This window comes from Helianthus annuus, chromosome 14 (genome assembly GCF_002127325.2).
Source record: "Helianthus annuus cultivar XRQ/B chromosome 14, HanXRQr2.0-SUNRISE, whole genome shotgun sequence".
NCBI classification, from domain to species: Eukaryota; Viridiplantae; Streptophyta; class Magnoliopsida; order Asterales; family Asteraceae; genus Helianthus; species Helianthus annuus.
The window spans coordinates 74235262-74262370 of NC_035446.2; the positions used below are offsets into that span (position 1 = coordinate 74235262).

General features: G+C 40.1%; 1 pseudogene; it reads left to right on the top strand.

Moving 5' to 3' along the window:
• The first annotated feature begins 1946 nt into the window (after positions 1-1946).
• On the top strand, positions 1947-26871 carry LOC110944030 (annotated as a pseudogene).
• Positions 26872-27109: the final 238 nt, after the last annotated feature.

Below are 27109 nucleotides of genomic sequence, written 5' to 3' on the forward strand. Positions count from 1 at the left end.
ATATATTTCTAAGTTGGATCTTCTATCCGGTTATCATCAAATCCGCCTCAAACCAGATGATATTGCTAAGTCGGCTTTCAGTACCCACGCGGGACACTACGAATTTTTGGTGATGCCTTTAGGCCTCTGTACCGTCCACATTTCAACGTTTACTGAACGATGTCTTTGTCCGTTTCTTAGAAAATTCGTACTGGTTTTCTTCCATGATATATTGATTTATAGTACTTCCTGGGCTGCTCATTTGGATCACCTTTGCTTGGTTCTTCACCTTTTGCGTGGCATTCTCTGGTGGCAAAGCGTTCCAAAAGTCGTTTGGCATGACAAAAATTGCATATCTGGACAATTTTATCTCTTGCAGCAGTGTCGAAGTTGATCCTTCCAAAATTGATACCATCAAGCAATGGCCCCAACCCACCATTGTGAAACAGGTCCATAGTTTTCTGGGCCTTACAGGCTACAACAGGCGTTTTATTCGCAATTATACATCTATCGTATGCCCATTAAATGATCTACTGAAGAAAGATGCATTCGTGTGGACCCTACTGGCTGAGATCGCTTTTGGTCAGCTTAAAAACTTGCTTAACACCACTCCGGTTTTTCAGCTACCAGATTTTAGTAAACCACTCACTATCGAAACCGATGCCTCAGGTTTTGGTATCGGCGCTATTCTACCGCAGGAGAAACAACCCATTGCTTACTTTAGCTAGAAACTCAGCCCGCGTATGCAACAAGCTTCGCCATACCAACGGGAAATGTTTGCCGTTACACAAGCAGTTGCGAAATGGTACCAATACCTGCTTGGCTGCAAATTCCAGGTTATCACTGATCAACAATCATTAAGAAATCTTCAGGACCAGGTGATTCAAACACCTGACCAACACAAATGGCTCGGTAAACTAGTTGGTTATGATTTTTATATTATCTATCGACCTGGCAAACATAACGAAGCCGCTGATGCCATTTCCATGGTTCATTCCCCATCTTGCTTGGCGCTTTGCAGTTTATCTCTTAATTAAAAGTTGCTATAGCCAGTGATGCGTATTCAGCAGCTGTCTTTGTCCCCTACTACTTTCCCTATTATACGTACAAAAATGGTCTTTTGTTTTTCAACACCGGTTAGTCATCCCTGCTAACCCGTCCATTCACCAACAACTAATCCTCGAATTCCATGCGACACCTATGGGGGGGGGCACTCCAGAATTACTTGCACTTTTCACCGGCAACTGCAAATTTTTTTTGGAAAGGTATGCGTCATGATGTTCATACTTTCATCACCCACTGTCATACTTGTCAACAAATGAAGTGCTCTTGTGTCCCAAGTGGGCTTTTACAACCGCTGCTGATTCTCGGGTTAGTTTTTGAGAGTTTGGCAGTGGACTTTATCACCTCTCTTCCTCCGTCCCACAACAAAATAGTCATCATGGTCCTTGTAGATCGTCTATCCAAATATGGTCACTTTGTAGCCTTACCTGGTTTGTTTACCAGTTACACAGTCGCTGTTGTCTTTGTTTCTGAAATTGTGCAGTTAAACGACGTACCCCTAAATATTATATTGGACCGTGATCCTTGCTTTTGTCGGACTTCTTGTGAGAATTACACCATCTGCAGGGTACCACACTGTCTTTTAATTAGTACAGCCTACCATCCGCAAACAGATGGATAAACAGAGGCTCTCAACAAATGCCTTGAGATGTATCCTCGTTGCTTTGTCACCGATCAACCCAAAGAATGGGTTTGATTCTTACCATGGGCAGAATTCTGGTACAACACGTCCTACCAAACAGCTGCCAAAATGATCCCTTTGAAATTATGTATGGCGGAAACCTCCGACTGTGATCCATTATGTTCCACACGCTACTAGACATTCTATCGTTGAAGAACAATTGCTGGAGCGAGATGCTACTCTCCGCTTACTCAAGACTAACTTACTTAAAGCCCAAGAACATATGACATTGGCGACTAATAAACACCGTCATGACGTTCAATTCAAAATTGGGGATTGGGTCTATGTAAAGCTTCAACATTTTCGTCAAGGCTCTGTTCGGCTGCAACGCCACTACAAATTGGTTCACCGTTACTTCGGTCCCAATCAAATCCTCGCTAAAGTTGTCCTTGTAGCTTACAAATTATCTCTGCCGTATACTGCCAAAATAAACAATGTATTCCATGTGTCCCTATTGAGGAAATGTTTGGGTAGACCCGAACAACAGATCACACCAATTGAGCTTGTTAACTCTAATGGTACACTTGTATTACAACCGATGACTATTTAGGAATATCTTCTTTCCCATCCTCTTCTACTAAGTAGCACTGGAACGGGTACGGGATCGGGGTACGGGGACGATACGGAAACGAGGAACGGCAAAACTCAAAATTTCAAGATACGGGTACGGCAATAAAAAATTTTAAAAACTAAAAATATATTAAACAAATTCCAAAAATACTACATCTTCCAAAGGTAATTAATTATCAATAATCAAATCATTTTCAAATTCCGGTTCATCTAGTGAGAGATCAGCAATCAATAGAGAATTAGAGATGATGAGACTTGGGAGTTTAGAGATTAGAGAAGGCGAATATGATAGGTCTATTTATTTAATGGCCGGTTGTGGAATTTGAAAGGGTTAAAACCCTAAAATTAAATGGAAACGGGGTGGATACTTCTACCAGATACGTCCCCGACATTGGAAACGAGGAAACGTCCCCGACGAGTACCCATGGTGTTTCCGTCCCCAACAAGTACCCGATACGGGTACGGCCAAATAAATGAAGTCCCCATGCTACATAGCTCTTCTATAATTTCCTTTTTTTATTATCTCCTTCTTGTATAGAAAATAATAATAAAGTTAGCCCTTATTTGCTGGCTATGTTGATTTATCTTATTACATTCCAATATACTTACATCCAAAATTCATGAAAGCAACAAAAAATATCTAACTACCATCTAGTAATCGAAGTTTATATTTCAAATTATGGTTAGGCAAAACAACAAACACTTGGTGGGCATGAAAGTAATCCAACAAGTTAAGCTATTTGAACTTAAATTGACAGCAATTCATGGAAGTAAACAACGCCAATAACTATATACTTACATCTGAAGTCCATGAGAGAAACAAAATCAAACTAGCATCTGGTAATTTAAGTTTAAATATTAGCAATAATAAAGTCGTACGGTTTCATATTCAAAACTTCTCCCATACTCAAAATGTTCACCCCTAGTGCCTTGTAATCTATTGACTGCAAAATGGGTGTTTGAGCCCAACCATTGACAGCCCATCTATGACGAAACCTGCCCTTTTCACAGAAACGCGTGGAATTGTGTTAGAAACCAGAGAGATAATATGGAGGTGATTAATGCATGGAAATGGGTACCAAAAGATTGCGAGCTGAATGAGATTGATCCGGTTGAGTTCATGGGTGTGATGAGGGACAAGAGAATTGGGTTTGTTGGGGATTCTTTGAATGAGAATTTTTTGGTAAGTTTGTTATGTATATTTCGGATTGCTGATATAGGTGCTAAGAAATGGAAGAGAAAATGGGCTTGGAGAGGGGCTTATTTTCCCTTTATTCAATGTCACTGTTGCATATCATCATGCGCTATTGTTGACAGTGATATTATATAAGACCAGACGGTATGAAGACCGGCTTAGGCCTGGCCTGGCCCGGCACCGGTCCCCCACACCGCCCCCTTCGGCCCGGCTAGTCCTTTTCGGCTCCCCCTCGCTGGTCTCGCCGTGCCTCCCTTCTCTCACATATACCTATATATACATACATATATATATATATATATATAAATATATATATATATGTATATATGTATATATATATAAAGGGGTTCATCCCCCACCCCCTAGGTTCATCCGCTTCAAGCCCCTCCTACGTGGCGGTGACGTGGCGGCCCATCCCCTTGGGGATGAGGCTCTCCATACCCTCCAGCCTAAAGGAAAGAACAAAAGTAATTCATTGAAAGCTGCAAAAAGGCATAAATAGCCATACACAAGACCTGACCAAGACCTAAACAACTGACCCATGACTCTACCAACTAAACACGAAAAGGACTCCATGATCCCTATAACCCGGTCAAAAATAACAACCTAATATCCAACGTGCAAAACAAAACATAAAGCAACATACATTAAATAACCAAACATAAAATACTTGAACTAACTTGGAATTTATTCCAACACCCCCCTCTTAATTCAAAGTGTAGTTAAACCAAGCTTCCCACGAAGATAGTAGAACTGGTCTGCTCCCAGAGGCTTCGTAAGAATGTCAGCAGCCTGCTCTTCCGTGTAACACGACACCAGCTCAATCTGTCTTGCATCGACCAAATTCCGAATGAAGTGAAACTTAATGTCGATATGCTTGCTTCTACCATGATGGGCTTGATTTTTGGACAAAAACACAGCTGAATTATTATCACAGAAGATGATGGCAGTCGCACCTTGACATGCAGCTGCAGTGGCAGCAATATATTCTGCTTCGTTAGTGGACAAGGCAACAACTTCTTGCTTCTTCGAGCTCCAAGAGACAAAACCGGTTCCAAGAGAAAATGTGTTTGCTGATATGCTCTTCTGATCATCAATACACTTGCCCTAGTCGATGTACGTGAATCCGGACAACACAACTTCCTTTGCTTTTCCATACCACAGTCCCACATCAACGGATCATGCTATGTATCTCAACACCCGCTTCGCTGCCCCAAGATGATTCACTGTCGGCTTATGCATGTATCGCGATATAACACCAACCGCGTGTGCTATATCCGGCCTTCAATGAGTGAGATATATAAGCCCTCCAACCAAACTTCTAAATGTATAACCATTAGCAGCAGCACTTCCATCATTCATTTGTAGATTCTCATTAACATTCATGGGTGTAGATACACTTTTACAGTTAGCCATTCCAAACCGATACAGCAAATCTCTAGCATACTTCTGTTGGGAAATAAACGTACCATCATCTCTTTGTGTCACTTCCAACCCCAAGAAGTAGTTTAGCTTCCCGATATCGGTCATTTCGAACTCCTCAATCATCTTTTGCTTGAATTCAGCTACCAACTTTGCAGAAGAACTTGTATATACGATGTCATCCATGTAAAGACACACCACAATGATATCACTGGTACCACTTTTTTTTTTGACATATAGAGTTGGTTCACTTTGACTTCGTTTGTACCCATGTTGCACCAAATACCCATCAATACGACTATACCAGGCCCGCGGAGCTTGTTTCAAACCATATAGCGCCTTGTGAAGTTTAAACACCTTATCTTCTTTTCCTTTAATTTCGAAGCATGGAGGTTGTGCTACGTAAACTTCTTCTTTTAAAATACCATTAAGGAATGCAAATTTGACGTCATTGATAGGCGATCCATCCTTTTTGGGCTGCCAAGTCCAGAACAACCCGGATGGTTTCGAACCGTGCAACCGGGGAAAACGTCTCATCGTAATCAATCATATCCTTCTGTGAATACCCTTTGGCAACTATATGTGCTTTATAATGTTGAATCTGCCCATCTGCATGAAGTTTCAATTTAAACACCCATTTTAAGCCAATAACATTTTTACCTTTTGCTAGGTCAGCCGGGGTCTATATATTGTGTCTTTGCAAAGAAGACAACTCTTCTTCCATAGCTTGTTTCCATTCCTCACTTGCCATAGCTGTTTCGGGAGAGGTGGGTTCCATAGATAAGAGAGCAAACTGACATGTGGCATACGGAGATTGTAATGGAACTGTGTTTTCATACACTTCAACAAAGTCACGAACTCTATGGGCAGAGTCGTTAGAGTCAATTGAACCTCCTGAACTTTGGACTTGGTTGTCTTCTGAGGACCCTACACCACTGTTAAGAGATGGCCCACTGGATGAACTTGACCCTTGTGAACTTGGCATCTGTTGTGGGGTCACAGGTGGGCTCTCATTACCTTCAGCTCCCAATTGCTCATTAAAGGTGTTTTCAACTTCATTATGCACCATCCCTCTCACAAATGCGGTATCCTTTTCTTCATCATTAAAATTAACATCAATCCATTCTGCATTTTCATTAAATACAATGTCCCTACTTATGATAATATCTTTCTTAATTGGGTCATACAACCGAAATGCTTTAGAGTTTTGTGAGTAACCAACAAAAATACATTTTTTTTATTTTGGATGAAATTTCTTTCTCAATTGAGCAGGTGTTAACGCATAAGCAATGCAACCAAAGGTTTGTAGGTGACTTAAAGATGGTTTACGACCATACCACATTTCTAAAGGTGTGCTTCCTGCTATTGCTGTTGTGGGCGACAAAGTAATGAGATATACTGCTGCTGCGACCGCCTCGGCCCAGAAATGATTTGACAGCCCTTTAGCTTGAAGCATACAACGAGCCATTTCAGTGACTGTTCTGTTTTTTCTCTCTGAAGTACCGTTTTGCTGTGGCGTGTCGGGTGTTGTAAGATCCCTATGAATCCCATGTTCATCACAGAAACTAATGAACTCTTTGCTCAAAAACCCGCCACCACGATCAGTACGTAATGTTTTGATTTGATACCCGCTTTCCTTCTCCACGTTTGCTTTGAATGTCTTAATAAACCAAAGCTTTCTGACTTCTTCAAAAAATACACCCAAATAAAGCGAGTATAGTCATCTGTTAGAAGGAAATAAAACTTATTACCTCCTAATGATGTAGTTGGCATTGCACCCACCAAGTTTGCATGCACAAGTTGAAGGGGGTATGTGGACCGCCAAGCATGATGACGAAAAGAATGTCTTGTCTGTTTCCCAAAAACACATCCTTCACAGTCTAAAATTGCCCCTATTTCTGGTAACCCAGACACCATATCATTTTTACTTAACTGTTGGAGACCCTGCTCATGTAAATGCCCATATCGGTTGTGCCACAACATTGAGTCTTCTTGACTAGCAGCTAGTATAGTTCCTTGTGAAGCAGTAAAAGGAAAGGTGTTATTACTTGAGATGGGAATCGAACATACCACTTTCTTTGATGCCTTGTGAGTGATGGTACACATTTCATCGTCGAACAACACTGCATAACCAAACCTCATTAGTTGACAAACACTTAACAAATTGTAGTCAAGTGCCGGGGCATATTCAACATCGTGTAGGACTTTTGACTGCCCATTGACAAGCATCAGTTTGATCACTCCTTTACCTTCGACTTGAATCCCTTTCCCGTTTCCCATCTTTACTTGCACCTTTTTTGTTTCGTCCAGTTCTTTGAACAGTCTCCTCTGTCCCGTCATATGATTCGAACACCCGCTGTCGACGAACCAAATGCTAGCTGCCGAGTTCGTATCAGTCATGGCCATAAACAACTTGCACTCTTCTTCCTCCTCTACTTGTTCTGCTGCTGCGTTTGTTACCTGTGGTTCGTACCAACATTCTGATCGGACATGACCAAGACGATGATAGTTGAAGCACTCTATGGCGCTTCTGCCTCTACCACCCATCCGACCACGGCCTCGTCCGCGACCTCAAGCAGCCAACCGTCCTCTACCTCTTATCATAGGTTGGTTTTCCACTTCTCGGGCTTGAAACACACTCTCCTCTACTCTTTCAACACTCTGATTTACTCTTGCTTCATGGGATTGCAACGATCCCATGAGTTGATCGAAGGTGAGTGTGGTGAGGTCCTTAGCTTCTTCAATGGCTGTAACCACGTGGTCCCATTTGGTAGGCAAACTCCTCAAAACCTTCTCAATCACTGTTTGATCGGTGACCTCTTCACCGTATGCTCGCTTCTGATTCACGATCCTAATAACTTTCAGAGAAAATCAGCCACACTCTCATCATCTTTCATCTGTAAGGTTTCGAACTCTCTTTGAAGAACTTGCAACTTAACCGTCATGACTTTTGAATCTCCTTGTTACTCCGTTCGCAACACATTCCATGCATCTTAGCCATTGTAGACGCTGCAATTCGCGAGAATACGCTGTCGTGTACGGCCTGCTGTATAAGAGCGAGTGCACAGGCATCCTTTTTGCGGTTTTCCCTTAGCCTGGCTGCATCTCGATCTGCATCATCAAAACCTCTACTCACAATTTCCCACAGTTCTTGAGACCGCAACACTGTCTTCACTCTGATGCTCCAAAATTCGTAACCCTCTCCTTTAAAGACTGGAAGGAGAGGTTGATTTGTTGTTGTTGAACCCATGTTCGTACACACACTCATGAATTTGGAAAGAAGGCAAACCTGACGCTCTGATACCACTATGTTGACAGTGATATCATATAAAGGAAAGAACAAAAGTAATTCATTGAAAGCTGCAAAAGGCATAAATAGCCCTACACAAGACCTGACCCACTACCTGACCAACTGACCCATGACTCAACTAAACTTGAAAAGGACTCCATGATCCCTACTACTCGGTCAAACATAACCTAATATCCAACATGCAAAACAAAACATAAAGCAACAGACATTAAATAACCAAACATAAAATACTTGAACTAACTTTGAATTAATTCCAACAGGTATTGCTAGCAAAATATGAGTAAATTTTTCTGTACATTTATTATATTAGCATTTCAGTTTGTACAACATGCTATGGAATTTATTGAGATGATTAATATAAACATTGGTATCTTGGTGCTCCCAAGTCTTTTGAAAACTTTTTCCCATAAGAATTGATTAAACTTTGTATATTATGGAAATTGCATGCTTGGTTTTCAAATGCGTGCATCAGTGGAGAATAATGTGCGCATCACACGATGCAGTGATGTGATAACATCGTGTGATGCGTTCCCATGATGCACCCATTAGTAAAATGATGCTTGCATGTTTGAGAGGTCTTTTTACTTGTGGTTACTGATTAAATAAAGGTGGAAGCCAAAACAGTCTGAGGGAGATGGCGTCCATCGTGCAGATGTGGATATTCCTGCAAAAGTGTGGGGGGATATTGGTGGTTTCTAATATTCTTGTTCTAAATACTGGACACTGGTAATTACAGAGCACTTTTAAATCCTCAAAAACATGAACTGAATTTTTATTCTTTGAAAACACACTATATTTTTCTTTACATGTTATTTCAATCATAGGTGGAGCTATATGATAAGTTTCCAAAAGTGTCGCCTCTTTATTTCTTTGAAGGGGGGAAGCCAATAGTTTTTGCTCTTGACATGTTGGAGGGGCTTCAGATTGTACTACAAAACATGGCTGCTTACATACATAACGAATTCCTGAATGTTAGATATCCGCTGAATGTTTTAGGGTTTGACAGAAGTTCTTGTTCATAAATTATGAATTGATGAAAAAAAAGATATGCAGTACATATGTATATATACAGATACATGGATCGGCTGTAACCGCCGAAACTTAGGGTTAACTAATAATAAGAAATATTACTAATAACAAGTAACATATCTAGCTTATAAATTTAATAATTATATGTCTAACACCCTCCGGTAAGCTAGATCAGTGCAACATCATGTTCAGTAAAATCTTTAAGCGAAGAAAGTCTTTTGGCTGCAATGCTTTGGTCATGATATCAGCCAACTGGTCTTTAGTTGCACAGAATAATACAGTTACGCGTCTTCCTTCTTTATTAAGTCTCTGATGAAGTGATATTTAACTCTAATGTGCTTGCTCTTACCGTGGTATACTGGATCTCTAGCCAAACAGATAGTAGATTTGTTATCACAATATATAGGTATTGAATATTTGTTTTTTTCTTGTAGTTCATCCAGAATTCCTTTTAACCATATTCCTTGGCATCCTGCTAGAGTTAGTGCCATGTACTCGGCTTCTGTTGAAGAGAGGGCAACAACCTTTTGTTTCTTTGACTGCCATGATATGGGTCCTGAACCTAGATGAAAGATATAACCGGATGTACTTTTGCTATCATCTAGATTTCCCGCATAATCACTGTCACTATAACCCACTAACTTCTGTTTACTCCCTTTAGAATAAATGATACCTTGATCCAGGGTTCCTTTGATGTATTTTAAAATACGTTTAGCAGCTTCCCAGTGACTTTTCTTTGGATTTTCCATGAATCTGCTTACTTTACTTACAGCAAACATAATATCAGGTCTTGTGTTAGTCAAATACATCAGGCTACTGATGTGTGTAGAATGCAACATATAAATCACATCAATTAAGGCATAAAACTAACCCTTTTTAAGTACTAATGTTGGAAAAAGAGTGTTTTTGTCTTCCTTTTGTATTTTCAGGATGAAATGAGCTCAAAATCACAAAAGAAGCAAAAAGACAACTAATTCTAGCATAAATACAAGAAAAGGAACAAAAGTAGACTGCCCGGACCCTCAACAGCACCTCCCAAGGCAAAGAAGAGAAAACAGAGACTGAACACGCCCCGTGTCCAGCGAACACGGGGGCGTGCCCAGGAAGCAGCAGAAAAGACAAACCAGTAGAAGCTTCCATTGCCCACCACGGGGCCGTGTCCAGCGGGCACGGGGGCGTGGTGAAAGTACAGCAGGCGCATTAATTGTAATTGCGAATTACAATTAATGAAGAGAGAGAATGTCAGACGGGCACGGGGGCGTGTCCAGCGGACACGGGGCCGTGCCCAGCCTTCTGTTCAGCCTATAAATAGGGGTGCTTGGCTTCATTCCATTTCATCCCTTGGCACACCACCTCTCTCACACTTCATCCACCACCCACCACCACCATAACACCATCATCCACCATCATCATCCATTGTCCATCGTAGAGTGTGTGAGTCGTCTCGGGATCCAAGATTGATCGTAAGAGTTCTTGACAACCAAGGCCATGTTTGCCTAAGTCTCTTACATCACTTGGTGAAGACAAGTGTTTAGTATAATACTTTTTATTTTTAATCTTTTGCACTTTTTATTTGGTTTTGTATTAATGACTTTAATAACTAGTTACTTATGTTGAAGGTGATCTTTCCTTATCGTTTGTCCGTGGTGTCTTGGCGTTATTTTACTGTCTATATAAAATAAAAGATTTTTACCATTCATATCTCCACGGTCTATATGGAGGTATGTTGGCTACCTGGTCGGGGGTTAAGGGAACGGTTTGGTAAGGGTCTTGCCCTTGTTCAGCGTTTAGAGGTCCTGCTTGGGACCTGGGTCAAATTTAGTAGGATCTCCTTCAATGCCCATAGGTATTGGATGGCGGGGATCCAAACTCTTTGACCCCCTCATAAGTTAACTACTATTAATACTATAACCCGGCTATTTAGGACTTTATCCCTGCTGACTCAGACTACTTAGCCGAGGGTAACGTCACCGCCGAAAGCGGGGCCTACCACAATTTGCATTAATAACTTAATTCATTATCTTTCAATAATCCGACCCTTTAGGATTGTATCCTTGCTGACTCAAACTACTGGGGTGAGGGTAACGTCGCCTTCAAAAGAGGGGCCTACTACAATAACTAAGATAATCTCTTAAACAAGTGCAAAAGTGCGAAAATAATCAAAGGTTATACTAATACACGTGTCGGATCCAAGTGATTCATCTTGTCTATCTGTTTTTATTTTATTTTATTTTTCAGCATTTAGTTAGTTTTTATTTTTCTTAGTTTAAAACATGTTTCTCACTTTTTGATTTGGTTAGACGTTGAGGATAAACCGGTATTAAAAGCTCTTGTGTCCTTGGACGACCTCGGTATCTTACCAACACTATACTACGTCCACGATGGGTGCACTTGCCCATATGTGTGTTTAGTGTTAGTAAATATCGTGTTTTATAAATTTAAAACTTGGCTAAAAGTGTAAAAAGGGGCTTAAATATACATCTAAAATATATACACGCTAGCACGCATCAAGTTTTTGGCGCCGTTGCCGGGGACACAAGGATTTTAAGAAAGCTTAAAATCGACGGCCTAATCAGTTTTTCAAAACCTTTTTAAAACGCGCGCACATTTTTCTGCATTTTAGTTTAGTTTGCATTTACAGTAGCCTGAACACGGGGTCGTGCTCACTGAACACGCCCCCGTGCTGCATATTTTTAGAGTAGATACCCAGATACAGAGTCTGAACACGGGGCCCTGCTCGCTGAACACGCCCCCGTGCTCAACGTGACCAGTAACTTTAATTAAAACGCCCAGATACAGACCCTGAACACGGGGCCGTGTTCGCTCAACACGGGGCTGTGTCCAGCTTCTGTTTCCGTCTTATTTTTGTTTTCTGGTCCCGAGACTCAGTTGTGGTCTGTTGAGTGATTCTTATGGATCAGTACTCAAGAGGTTACAACTACACCTATGATGAGGATGATTATAGGGGTAATTATTGCACTAATTGTCGTAACGCACGCTCGGTTCAATATAATAACTCATATCAACCATCCAATTCATACAACTACTATGAGGAGCCCAGGTACGAGCCATCAACTTCATACACATCCTATGAAGACCAAAGGTATGAACCTCCTTCCTCATACTCATATTTTGAGGAACCAAGGTATGAGCCTTCATACTCATACTTTGAAGACTCAAGATATGAACCACCACCTTCATATGCTTATTATGAGGAACCATGGCGTGAACAACCCACCTCATATGAGTACTATGAAGAACAAAGTTTCGACCCTTATCCATCATATACTTACAATGAAGAACAATGGTGTGAACCATCTACTTCATATGAGTATTATGAGGAACCAAGGATCGAACAACCGGATTCAAGCTTTGAGGATCCAAATTCTTTTTCTCTCACCGAAGTGACCAATAGGATATTAGAACACATTAAAACTATCGAACGTTACATGAAAGAATCTCGCGCAACGGAAGAGGAATCTCGCGCAAGAGAAGAATTAAAAAATGATAATAACGTAGAGATAGTTGAAAATGTAAAAATGGAAGAACAAGAAAGTGAAAAACCGACACATGAGTTAAACAACGAAAGAGGTGAGGTCGATAACGCTAAAATTCAAGAAGAGTCTAATTTTGAAGAAATTAATCTCTTGTCACCTACTTTCGAAAATCATTGTTTAGTAACCCCTCATGCTAAGTTTTTAAAAGAGTTAAACACTAGTGCTAAAATCAAAGAAATAGTGAGTGTTAAGTTAACTAATGATCAAACCTCGCTAATAAAAGAAGATCCCTTTGAAATTAACATTACACCGGTTCCATGTTTCTTTCAAAATTCCTTTATTAGTAATATCACTATTGATAAAGATCTTTGTGTTAACATAATGCCTAACTACATTTTTGAAAAATTAAGTATTAGTGATTTTACTCCACTTCAAATTCCCATTTTTCTATCCGATCGAAAAGTAATGAAATCAATCGGTGTAGTTGAAGATGTTTTGGTTCAAACAAATCAAATGGTAATCCCAACCGACTTCGTCATCCTTGATGACGCTCCACTAGTCTTAGGAAAACCTTTTGTGCAAACTCATAAAGCTTTGAAAAACCGGAAATTCAACAATCTACCTCTTCAGTTAGGGGCATTCAAAAGGAGCATAGATCTTGAGCGTTCAATGAAATATCCTTTTGGCAATAATGACCCCCTAATTGAAGATGAAGCTGAACCACCCGATACAACTAACGAAGAAGACCACTTTGTCGAAGAAGAGATAGCCATAGAACAAACCTTTAAGGTTCTTAATCTAGATGAGCCACAAAATAAGGTGTCTTCTAAAGACCCACCCATTGAGCTCAAAGAACTTTCTAAAGGTTTGGAATATGCTTTTCTAGGCAAAGATGGTAGTTTACCTGTAATTATTTCATCAAAATTAAGTGACGTAGAAAAAGAGAAATTAATTAGCCTACTTAAAAAAACACAAAAACGCGATCGCTTGGAAGCTTGTAGATATTAAAGGAATAAGCCCTTCCATGTGCACGCACAAAATTTTAATGAATGATGACTACAAAACGGTAATTCAACCACAACGGAGAGTGAACCCCAATGTTCAAGAAGTGGTTAAGAATGAAGTCATCAAACTACTTGACGCCGGACTAATCTACCCTATCTCCGATAGCCCGTGGGTAAGTCCCGTTCAAGTAGTCCCAAAGAAAGGAGGTATGACGGTAATAACTAATGAGAAAAATGAGTTAATACCAACGAGAACCGTCACAGGGTGGAGAGTTTGTATAGATTATAGGCGATTAAATGAAGCAACAAGGAAAGACCACTTTCCTTTACCCTTCATTGATCAAATGTTAGAAAGACTATCCGGTCATAAATTTTATTGTTTCTTAGATGGTTTTTCAGGTTACTTTCAAATACCGATAGCACCAGAAGACCAAGAGAAAACAACTTTCACATGTCCCTACGGAACTTTCGCATATCGACGCATGCCATTCGGTCTATGTAATGCGCCTGCAACATTCCAACGTTGTATGGTCGCCATTTTCCATGATATGATCGAAAAGACAATGGAAGTCCTCATGGATGACTTTTCCATCTTTGGAGACTCATATGACCAATGCCTCGATAATCTTGAACGAATGCTATCCCGATGTGAGGAAACTAACCTCGCCCTTAACTGGGAAAAATGCCATTTCATGGTAACAGAGGGAATAGTACTCGGTCACAAAATCTCAAGCGAAGGAATGGAAGTTGATCGACCAAAAATAGAGACTATTTCTCGATTACCTCCTCCATCCTCCGTACGAGCAATCAGAAGTTTCCTAGGACATGCCGGATTTTATAGAAGGTTTATCAAAGACTTTTCAAAAATCTCAAGGCCTCTAACAAAATTACTTGAAAAAGATGTACCCTTCATCTTTGACAAGGAATGCAATCAAGCATTTCTAACCCTCAAGGAAATGCTAGTCAATGCACCTATCATGATAGCGCCAGATTGGAAATTTCCTTTCGAAATCATGTGCGATGCAAGTGACTTTGCTGTTGGAGCAGTCTTGGGACAAAGAAAAGAAAAGCATTTCCACCCAATTTATTATGCTAGTAAAACTCTTAATGATGCACAAGAAAATTATACAACTACAGAAAAAGAATTACTAGCAGTGGTATTTGCTTTTGATAAATTTCGTTCTTATCTTGTTCTTTCTAAAACAGTAGTCTATACAGACCATGCAGCCATCAGGTACCTCTTCAAGAAACAAGACGCAAAACCCCGTTTGATCAGATGGATTCTACTCCTCCAAGAATTCGACATCGAAATCAAGGACAAAAGAGGAGCAGAAAACACTGTTGCAGATCATCTCTCACGCTTAGAAGACCCAGCTTTGGAGACAACCAGAGACGAGTAAATCAACGAGAAATTTCCCACGGAATCCTTAGAAATGATGGAGAGTAAACAAGAGCCATGGTATGCCGACTACGCTAATTTCCTAGCTAGCGGTATAGTCACCAAAGGATGGCCACATCATCAAAGAAAGAAATTCTTTGCTGATGTTATGCATTACTTTTGGGAAGACCCCTATCTTTTCAAAATGTGTGCCGACCAGCTCATTCGAAGGTGTGTCCATGGTAATGAAGCACGAAGAATTCCCCGTCATTGTCATGAAGGTCCATACGGAGGACATCATGGTGCCGCAAGTACCGCACGAAAGGTATTTGATTCTGGATTTTACTGGCCAACCATTTACAGGGATGCACAAAACCTTGTAAAGACATGTGATGCCTGCCAGAGATCAGGTAATATTTCTTCCAAAAACGAAATGCCTCAAAATGGCATTCTCGTCTGTGAAATCTTTGATGTGTGGGGACTCGATTTCATGGGACCATTCCCACCTTCAAAGGGAAACAAATATATACTTGTGGCAGTCGATTACTTGTCTAAATGGGCGGAGGCCGAGGCTCTTCCGACAAATGATGGAAGAGTAGTGGTAAAATTTTTGAAAAAACTGTTCTCTCGCTTCGGGACACCAAAGGCTTTAATAAGTGATAGAGGTACCCATTTTTGCAATCATCAACTCGAAAAAATATTAACAAGGTATGGGGTCTATCACCGGGTCTCAACAGTATATCACCCTCAAACAAATGGGCAAGCCGAAGTGACTAATCGAGGTTTAAAACGAATACTTGAAAAAACCGTAGGAATAAATAAAAAAGAATGGGCCGACAAGTTAGACGACGCTTTATGGGCTTTTCGAACTGCTTATAAAACCACTATAGGCACAACCCCATATAAACTCGTCTATGAAAAAAGTTGTCACTTGCCAGTAGAAATAGCTCACAAGGCCTACTGGGCAATAAAAAACGTAAACTTAGATTTAGAAAATGCAGGTAAGAATCGATTTTGTCAAATAAATGAATTAGACGAGCTAAGGAATTATGCATATTCTAACTCCGAAATTTATAAAGAAAGAATGAAAAATTTACATGATAAATATATTAAATCTAATGAATTTCGGGTTGGAGATCAAGTTCTATTGTTTAATTAACGACTTCGATTATTTCCTGGTAAGCTAAAATCTAGGTGGTCAGGACCTTTTTCCGTCACCCATGTTTTTCCACACGGTGCGGTAGAAATTAAAACTCGAAATGGGATACCATTTAAAGTCAATGGCCAACGGCTAAAACTCTACCGAGGATCCATTGAGGATGAGGAAGAGGAGATCTCACTTCAAACGGTTAACGAATAAACTCATACCCGACATGTTACAGGTAAGTGTACGTTTCAAAACCAGTAAGTCTTCTAGCCATTTTCGGAAATAACGGGCATGCACACGAGCACATCATAAAAAAAAAAAATTCAAAAACTTTGCCCGGCACGGGGCCGTGTCCGCTGGACACGGGGCCGTGTCGAGGCAACTGTCGGGATAAAACCCTCTTTTCCTATCAGTTACATCATTCCACACGCCCCGTATAGCCGAAAACACTCTGGTTTGAGGCGATTTTCTGCAGTTTTCCAACGTTACCACCGAGTTTAACAACGTCAAGGTATGATTCTATCCTCTTTAGTAGTTAGATTAGTTACTTGCATGTAGTTAAAACATCAAAAATTGGGGAAAAATCTAGGGTTCTTCATGTTCATCCGGATCGAACTCAAAATTTTTGATGAAATCTGTTAGTAGTAGTTTAGATTAGTATAGTAGGAAGTAAATAAACATGTATTGTTGATAGATTCGTTCGATTTCCAACTAAAACCCCAAACCCTTGTTCTTGAACCGAAAAACACGAAATTGAAAGGGTAAACGGTTTGTTTTGGGAAAAACGACACTTAGGGTTTCATTTTCGGGGGAAACCGCTACTATTGGGCTAAAAATTTTCAGGTTTTCGAAACCGGGACGAAAAATGAAATTTTTGGGTTACAGACGCCTGGACACGGGGCCGTGTCCGCTGAACACGGGGCCGTGTCCAGCCCACTGTTTGCAGTTTCACTCCGATTTTCCTTGTTTCGTACTAACTTTTGATGTATTCTTTCAGATGTCGAAATTCACGAGGTTTAACGCAAGTGAACTGGACGCTAGGGCACGGTACGAGATTCTACAAACGAGACCGGAAGAGTACCCGAGGCGGGCGTGTACCGACTTGCTAACCATGGTGAATCAACTTGACCGATTCAACAACATTGTGAGAGGTCCACTGGCTGTCGCATTGAACACCAGGCTTCGGTCGGTGCATCAATGCACGATGGAGTTCTACAGCACCTTCATTTTCAACTCGAGATGTGACCCGTTTGACCATGATGCAGTTACATTCCGATGTGGAGGGACCACGTTCACAACCTCCATGGCACAGTTTGGAGCTATCATAGGGCTATATAGTGAAGAGGAATCGGGAAATGAAGAGAATACTGGGGGATTACGAGACTTGGATGCAACTGAACGCCAAGCCGCATGGGCTCAAATAGGTGAAGGAATCTACAACCCGAGCAGCACCAAAAGCACCAAACTGAGGGACCCGCTTTACCGCTACATTCACAGGCTCCTCACCTACTCGCTGAACCAGCGTCACGACAGTAGTGGCGTTGTAGGGTTGAAAGATTTGGTTGTCCTTCACTGCATCCACAACCAGAAGCCTCTCGATGTTCCTTATCTCTTGTTACGGAACATGCACCTAAATCGCCTTGCTCACGCTCCTACACCTATCTTCTTCGGGGGATGGGTGTACCGTCTTTTCAAGCATTTCACGAATATCCCAAGGTCCTTTGAAAGGAGTCCATGGTCGGGACGGGTCGATTACCACATTTGTCGAGCCATGAACTTGCTTTATGAAGCAGAAGACGGGACGGTGAGCTTTCAAAGGACGCAAGGCTATGCATGGAACCCGCAGGAGGCTCTAGTTCTTCATGCACCACCTCCCCATTTTCAGTACCCACCCCAAGGCGATCCGGGTCAATCCTCCTCTCAAGGAGGTGGTTTTCCTAACTTTCAAAGTTTACATGATCTTTTGCAGGAAAACCTTATGTGCACCAGGAACACCTACAATCTCGCCAACAACACATACCACCGGGTTGGAGCTATCGAGCGCAACATTAATGATATACAAGATGATATCGGTAGCATCCGGGAGTACATGGCGAGGCATGGGGGTGGAGGTGATGGTAGCGATGAAGACATGGAGTAGAAGGCTTGAAGGAACGAGGGGCAGGTTGGTGATGAGCCCACAGATTTAAGTACCCTTCTCTATCGAACAATTTACGGCCTGCGTGCCGCTTGTTAAACAATTTACTTTCCTTAACTATTTCTTTTATCTTTGTTTTATTTTTACTTTATGCGTGGAGACAATTAACGTTGGTAATTTAGGATGGTTTATGTTTGTTTGGTTTGGTATTGAGTGATTAGACAGGTACAATGCAAGGGTTAGAGTGCTAAATATTAGCACTTGCAGCCCCGAAATGGAGAAACCGGGAGACAAAACCTGTTTTTCAGGCTCACAGACTGCCCACACGGGGACGTGTCCAGCCGACACGCCCCCGTGTTCATCTCCCAGACCTGCTGTTTTGACCTGCAATTTTTTGCCAGACAAGAGGCCGTGTTCACCCAACACGCCCCCGTGTTCATCTTCTGTAAGTTCTCGGTACTGGCAGTTCACCACGGGGTCGTGTCCAATGGACACGGGGCCGTGTCCAGACTGCCAGTAACAAAAATCTTTGCTTTTTAAACCACTTTTACTCATTCTAATCAACCAAAAACCTTATTTTTGGACACATTGAGGACAATGTGTAATTTAAGTGTGGGGGGGATGCTAAAACCTTGAATTTTGCAAATCCTAAACACAAGCCTTACACAAAACTCTATTGGAACCGCTAAACACCCCAAATTTTTTTTTAAAAAATTTTTCAATTTTTTTTATTATTTACTTGTCTTAGTTTAAGTTGGGAATAACAAGTTCTAAAAAGGTCATATTTTTATAAGTTTACAACCGATAGCGTCGTGATAACAAAGAACCAACATAAGAAAATTATGAAACGACATAACAAGTCTAGTTAAAAATTCGATTATATATACTTGATCACATTAAAAACCCATTCCCACAAAATTGAGTTTTGAGCCTTTATTGAGCATAAAAATATACATATTTAGACTAAATGCTCATTTTTCGTTTCTTGTGTGAATAGCCGCTTGGTTCTTACAAATCTAGAACTTGCCACGACAATACATTCCCGGTCCTTACCAACTTAAACCCAAGTAAGTAAATGATGGAGGCATTAGGACTAACCATTTTTCTTTCAAAACCATTATTTTTCATTTTTTTTATCACCTACCCAAAATCCCCCTAGATAGCCCCTTTGAGCCTAAACCTTTCATTTCATTACCCCAAAACCCTTTTTACCCACCAAAAACCATTTTTTATTTTTCACCCTTTATTTTAGTAACAAGCTCGGTTTTCTTCGTAAACTCGCCTTTTTATGTGAAAAAATAAAAAATAAAAAAAATGATGAAGTCAAAAACAAACAAAAGCTATATAAAAGCTTGTTTGGAGAAATACTTCAAAATAAAAAGTCGCTAAAGACAAGGTATTTTACGAAAACCGACGCTTTTTACGATTTTCGCCCTTTTACTAACCACTAACACAAACCACCCACCTTTAACCCAAGCCTAACCCTTCACCCCAAAAGTCCTCTTGATATTTACAAAGGTAAAAAGTTAAAAAGGAGGAGGATTGATTGCTTGGCAAGCCTATGGAAGGCGTAAGTTCCATGCCGCTCTCGAGTGATTCACTAAAAATATACACCTTCGGCCGAGTGTTGAGTGATTCCCCGTGAGGTATGTGAACTTGTATATAAATGGAATTTTAATAAGGCATGCTATGCCCAAGTAAGTAATTTATCTTATGAAATGTTCAAAATAAATCATAACGAATAGGATTGTAAATAAATAAAAATAAAACTTACAAAGACCTTGGATTCCCGACACTCTAGGACAAGCTAAAAACTTTCTCTTCTACCTATTCCATTTGGGAGTGTAAGCCACATTTAAAGAGTTTTGCTTGAGGACAAGCAAAAGTTCAAGTGTGGGGGTATTTGATGTGTGTAAAATGCAACATATAAATCACATCAATTAAGGCATAAAACTAACCCTTTTTAAGTACTAATGTTGGAAAAAGAGTGTTTTTGTCTTCCTTTTGTATTTTCAGGATGAAATGAGCTCAAAATCACAAAAGAAGCAAAAAGACAACTAATTCTAGCATAAATACAAGAAAAGGAACAAAAGTAGACTGCCCGGACCCTCAATGGCACCTCCCAAGGCAAAGAAGAGAAAACAGAGACTGAACACGCCCCGTGTCCAGCGAACACGGGGGCGTGCCCAGGAAGCAGCAGAAAAGACAAACCAGTAGAAGCTTCCATTGCCCACCACGGGGCCGTGTCCAGCGGGCACGGGGGCGTGGTGAAAGTACAGCAGGCGCATTAATTGTAATTGCGAATTACAATTAATGAAGAGAGAGAATGTCAGACGGGCACGGGGGCGTGTCCAGCGGACACGGGGCCGTGCCCAGCCTTCTGTTCAGCCTATAAATAGGGGTGCTTGGCTTCATTCCATTTCATCCCTTGGCACACCACCTCTCTCACACTTCATCCACCACCCACCACCACCATAACACCATCATCCACCATCATCATCCATTGTCCATCGTAGAGTGTGTGAGTCGTCTCGGGATCCAAGATTGATCGTAAGAGTTCTTGACAACCAAGGCCATGTTTGCCTAAGTCTCTTACATCACTTGGTGAAGACAAGTGTTTAGTATAATACTTTTTATTTTTAATCTTTTGCACTTTTTATTTGGTTTTGTATTAATGACTTTAATAACTAGTTACTTATGTTGAAGGTGATCTTTCCTTATCGTTTGTCCGTGGTGTCTTGGCGTTATTTTACTGTCTATATAAAATAAAAGATTTTTACCATTCATATCTCCACGGTCTATATGGAGGTATGTTGGCTACCTGGTCGGGGGTTAAGGGAACGGTTTGGTAAGGGTCTTGCCCTTGTTCAGCGTTTAGAGGTCCTGCTTGGGACCTGGGTCAAATTTAGTAGGATCTCCTTCAATGCCCATAGGTATTGGATGGCGGGGATCCAAACTCTTTGACCCCCTCATAAGTTAACTACTATTAATACTATAACCCGGCTATTTAGGACTGTATCCCTGCTGACTCAGACTACTTAGCCGAGGGTAACGTCACCGCCGAAAGCGGGGCCTACCACAATTTGCATTAATAACTTAATTCATTATCTTTCAATAATCCGACCCTTTAGGATTGTATCCTTGCTGACTCAAACTACTGGGTTGAGGGTAACGCCGCCTTCAAAAGAGGGGCCTACTACAATAACTAAGATAATCTCTTAAACAAGTGCAAAAGTGCGAAAATAATAAAAGGTTATACTAATACACGTGTCGGATCCAAGTGATTCATCTTGTCTATCTGTTTTTATTTTATTTTATTTTTCAGCATTTAGTTAGTTTTTATTTTTCTTAGTTTAAAACATTTTTCTCACTTTTTGATTTGGTTAGACGTTGAGGATAAACCGGTATTAAAAGCTCTTGTGTCCTTGGACGACCTCGGTATCTTACCAACACTATACTACGTCCACGATGGGTGCACTTGCCCATATGTGTGTTTAGTGTTAGTAAATATCGTGTTTTATAAATTTAAAACTTGGCTAAAAGTGTAAAAAGGGGCTTAAATATACATCTAAAATATATACACGCTAGCACGCATCAAGTTTTTGGCGCCGTTGCCGGGGACACAAGGATTTTAAGAAAGCTTAAAATCGACGGCCTAATCAGTTTTTCAAAACCTTTTTAAAACGCGCGCACATTTTTCTGCATTTTAGTTTAGTTTGCATTTACAGTAGCCTGAACACGGGGCCGTGCTCACTGAACACGCCCCCGTGCTGCATATTTTTAGAGTAGATACCCAGATATAGAGTCTGAACACGGGGCCGTGCTCGCTGAACACGCCCCCGTGCTCAACGTGACCAGTAACTTTAATTAAAACGCCCAGATACAGACCCTGAACACGGGGCCGTGTCCAGCTTCTGTTTCTGTCTTATTTTTGTTTTCTGGTCCCGAGACTCAGTTGTGGTCTGTTGAGTGATTCTTATGGATCAGTACTCAAGAGGTTACAACTACACCTATGATGAGGATGATTATAGGGGTAATTATTGCACTAATTGTCGTAACGCACGCTCGGTTCAATATAATAACTCATATCAACCATCCAATTCATACAACTACTATGAGGAGCCCAGGTACGAGCCATCAACTTCATACACATCCTATGAAGACCAAAGGTATGAACCTCCTTCCTCATACTCATATTTTGAGGAACCAAGGTATGAGCCTTCATACTCATACTTTGAAGACTCAAGATATGAACCACCACCTTCATATGCTTATTATGAGGAACCATGGCGTGAACAACCCACCTCATATGAGTACTATGAAGAACAAAGTTTCGACCCTTATCCATCATATACTTACAATGAAGAACAATGGTGTGAACCATCTACTTCATATGAGTATTATGAGGAACCAAGGATCGAACAACCGGATTCAAGCTTTGAGGATCCAAATTCTTTTTCTCTCACCGAAGTGACCAATAGGATATTAGAACATATTAAAACTATCGAACGTTACATGAAAGAATCTCGCGCAACGGAAGAGGAATCTCGCGCAAGAGAAGAATTAAAAAATGATAATAACGTAGAGATAGTTGAAAATGTAAAAATGGAAGAACAAGAAAGTGAAAAACCGACACATGAGTTAAACAACGAAAGAGGTGAGGTCGATAACGCTAAAATTCAAGAAGAGTCTAATTTTGAAGAAATTAATCTCTTGTCACCTACTTTCGAAAATCATTGTTTAGTAACCCCTCATGCTAAGTTTTTAAAAGAGTTAAACACTAGTGCTAAAATCAAAGAAATAGTGAGTGTTAAGTTAACTAATGATCAAACCTCGCTAATAAAAGAAGATCCCTTTGAAATTAACTTTACACCGGTTCCATGTTTCTTTCAAAATTCCTTTATTAGTAATATCACCATTGATAAAGATCTTTGTGTTAACATAATGCCTAACTACATTTTTTGAAAAATTAAGTATTAGTGATTTTACTCCACTTCAAATTCCCATTTTTCTATCCGATCGAAAAGTAATGAAATCAATCGGTGTAGTTGAAGATGTTTTGGTTCAAACAAATCAAATGGTAATCCCAACCGACTTCGTCATCCTTGATGATGCTCCACTAGTCTTAGGAAAACCTTTTGTGCAAACTCATAAAGCTTTGAAAAACCGGAAATTCAACAATCTACCTCTTCAGTTAGGGGCATTCAAAAGGAGCATAGATCTTGAGCGTTCAATGAAATATCCTTTTGGCAATAATGACCCCCTAATTGAAGATGAAGCTGAACCACCCGATACAACTAACGAAGAAGACCACTTTGTCGAAGAAGAGATAGCCATAGAACAAACCTTTAAGGTTCTTAATCTAGATGAGCCACAAAATAAGGTGTCTTCTAAAGACCCACCCATTGAGCTCAAAGAACTTCCTAAACCTGGGTTACATTGGGTCTTGTCTTAGTAACTGTTCGGTTTAATATGTATGTAGCACATGCTATAGCTTCAGCCCAGTACTTGTTGGGTAGTTTCTTTATGTTCATCATACTTCGACTTAGTTCCATTAACGTTCTATTCTTACGCTCTGCTACTCCATTTTGTTGGGGCGAGTAGCTGTTGGTGAGTTGATGATGTATTCCATTCACTTTCTAAGTATTCTTGAAATGATCTTCCACAATATTCTCCTCCACGGTCTGTCCTTAATGTCTTTATCACATGATCTGATTGTTTTTCAGTCAATGCTTTGAATAACTTAAAATAGTTCAGGGCTTCGGACTTGAATTTAAGGAAATAAACCCAGGTTTTTCTTGTGAAATCATCAATGAATGTAATAAAATATTTGCACCCACCGATGGATTCCGTCCTCATTGGACCGCAGATGTCCGAGTGAATTAATTGGAGAGGTTTGGTTGCATGCCATTTAGCTTTATTAGGAAAGTTTTTCCTTGCTTGTTTACCGGACACACATCCTTCACATATGCTGTTATCTCTTAGTATCTTCGGTAGTCCAAACACTAACTCTTTATTTCCCATTTCTACTAACGTGTCTAAATTCACATGTCCATAACGCTTGTGCCAAAGTGTTGAAACTTCTCTCGTTGTCATAGTTAAGGCTAATGTTAGATCATTTCCAGGATTGAGTGGGAACATCTTGTTGTTTGTCATTCTTATGGTGCCCATGACTTCATCTTTAGCGTCTTGTATTGTGCAATAATCCTTCTCGAACTTAACTTTATATCCTTTCTGCACAAGTTGTCCCACACTCAAGAGATAATGTTTCAAACCTTTCAATAGAACACATTTGGTATTCTTTTGCTTTGTCCTCGTATTTTGATTACGACTTCTCCACTGCCTAACACCTCTAATCTTTTGTCATCTCTAGTTCTTACTTCCTTCTTTAGAGAATCATCCATTTTAACGAACAGATCTTTGTTTCCCGTCATGTGGTTACTGCATCCACTATCTAAATACCAACAATCCTTGTTAACTGTTTCTTCCATGTTGAAAATCATAAACATGGTATCCTCCTTTTCTTCCGGTTCATTCTCTTGATGAATTAACACGTTATCGCCGTTCACATTATCGTCTTTCTTCCTACAGAACTTGGCTGTGTGACCCAATTTCTGACAATTATAGCATCTGATAGTATTCATATATCGTCCCTTATTTCTGTCACGTCCCCTTACTCCCATATCGTTTCGATTTTGACGAAACCTATCTTGTCCACCACTTTGAATTTGAAATGCATGTTCAACAGGTGTGTCATCATACCTTTTCATACGTAATTCATGGGATTGTAGTATTCCCATCAGTTCTTCGGTGGTTACATCTTCTAAATTTTTCGTTTCTTCGATCGTAATTACTACAGACTCGAAATTTCGAGTCATGCTACGTAGAATTTTCTCTACAATTCTCTGTTCGCTAATCTTTTCTTCGTTCATTCTTAATTGATTGACTATTAAGGTTATTCTATTGAAATAATCTTCAACAGATTCCTCCTCTTTCATTTTTAACGTATCAAATTCACATCTAAGAGTCTGTAGTTTTACAGTTCTTACCCGATTTTCTCCTCTGTATGATTTATGCAGAATACTCCAGGCCTCCTTTGACGATTTGGCCATTGCAATTCTTTCGAAGACAATCTCGTTGACCGATTAAAATATTATGTGTAGTGCCCGCTTGTCTTTCTTGATAGAATCTCGATAGGCTGCAGTGGCTTCATCCGAGGGATTTGTTCCCAATTCTTGATAACCGTCTTCGACTATGCCCCATAATTCTTGTGATTCCAGTAAAACTTTCATCTGAATATGCCAGTGATAATAATTCTGTCCGGTAAGTTTTGGAATTTGGGTTTGAACCCCCTGCGTTTGATTCATGGCGTCTGATGTATGTTTCCGTTGTCTTTGTTGATGGAATTTTTCCGAACGCTGGGCTCTGATACCACTATGTTAGATATCCGCTGAATGTTTTAGGGTTTGACAGAAGTTCTTGTTCATAAATTATGAATTGATGAAAAAAAAGATATGCAGTACATATGTATATATACAGATACATGGATCGGCTGTAACCGCCGAAACTTAGGGTTAACTAATAATAAGAAATATTACTAATAACAAGTAACATATCTAGCTTATAAATTTAATAATTATATGTCTAACACTAAAGGCACTTAAATTTTAGGGGCTGCAATCACCTAGGCACTTCCATGGTGGTGATTGAAACTAAAATGGAAGTTGCTTATTCGACAAACCCCCTGAGAATTCCGAGGTATGAAGCCTAGTTCTGTTAGTTTTGATGCTCGTTTTGTATGAAAACACGCAGATTTGAAGTAATATACATGGACTTTGATCTTCATTAATGAACTCGACAAATAAAACTAAATACAGAACCCTCGATTTGTGCTAGATATAAACTAATCCTAACCAACTCATCATTATTCAGCCACTTTAACTAAATTAGGACTAACTTCAACATTCTCTCCCTTAATCCTAATTTAGACCAGCTTTTCTGAACACTCGAATTCATAATAATTTCTGTGTTGGAGCTTGAAAGTTAAAATACCTCTCTTGTTACATATGCCGCCAGTAGCAGGTGTAGAACAACAGCTCATGTTTTTACATTTTATGGGTTTCTAATTGTACGAAGGGTGGTATATTAACATGGTGATGATATCTGAACAACATGACTTGTGGTTTGACCCCAGCAACAATGGAGTGAACAAAGAAGCAAGCGTAATAAATGAGCTGATTGTTATGGCACTGCAAGGAAAGAATATTGAACTACTTGACCTGACTCATCTTAGCGAGTTTAGAGCAGACACCCATCCTGCCACTTGGTTGGGAAAGAAGGATGTTGTTGCCGTTTCGGGTCAAGACTACATGTATTGGTGCCTATCGTGTGTCCCAGACACTTAGGTCGACATCTTGTGGCAACTTGTGCGTTATAAGTTAGGGTTAATCGGTTCGTGAGGAAGTATGTTGTTTTGACAAACACAGAATCTTTTGAAGTTGGCAAAAGAGTGGAATGATGAGACATACTGATTTGATATATTATATGTTTAAAAAGGAAGTCGGGTTTCAAAATGATGTCTTTGTTGTCAAATGCCTTGAACATCTTTTTTGTTTGGTTAGTTTATTGCTGAATTTTCCAAGTATATTGTTTTAGAGATATTTGTAGAACATGTAGGAACTAGCTTCACTTTTTATT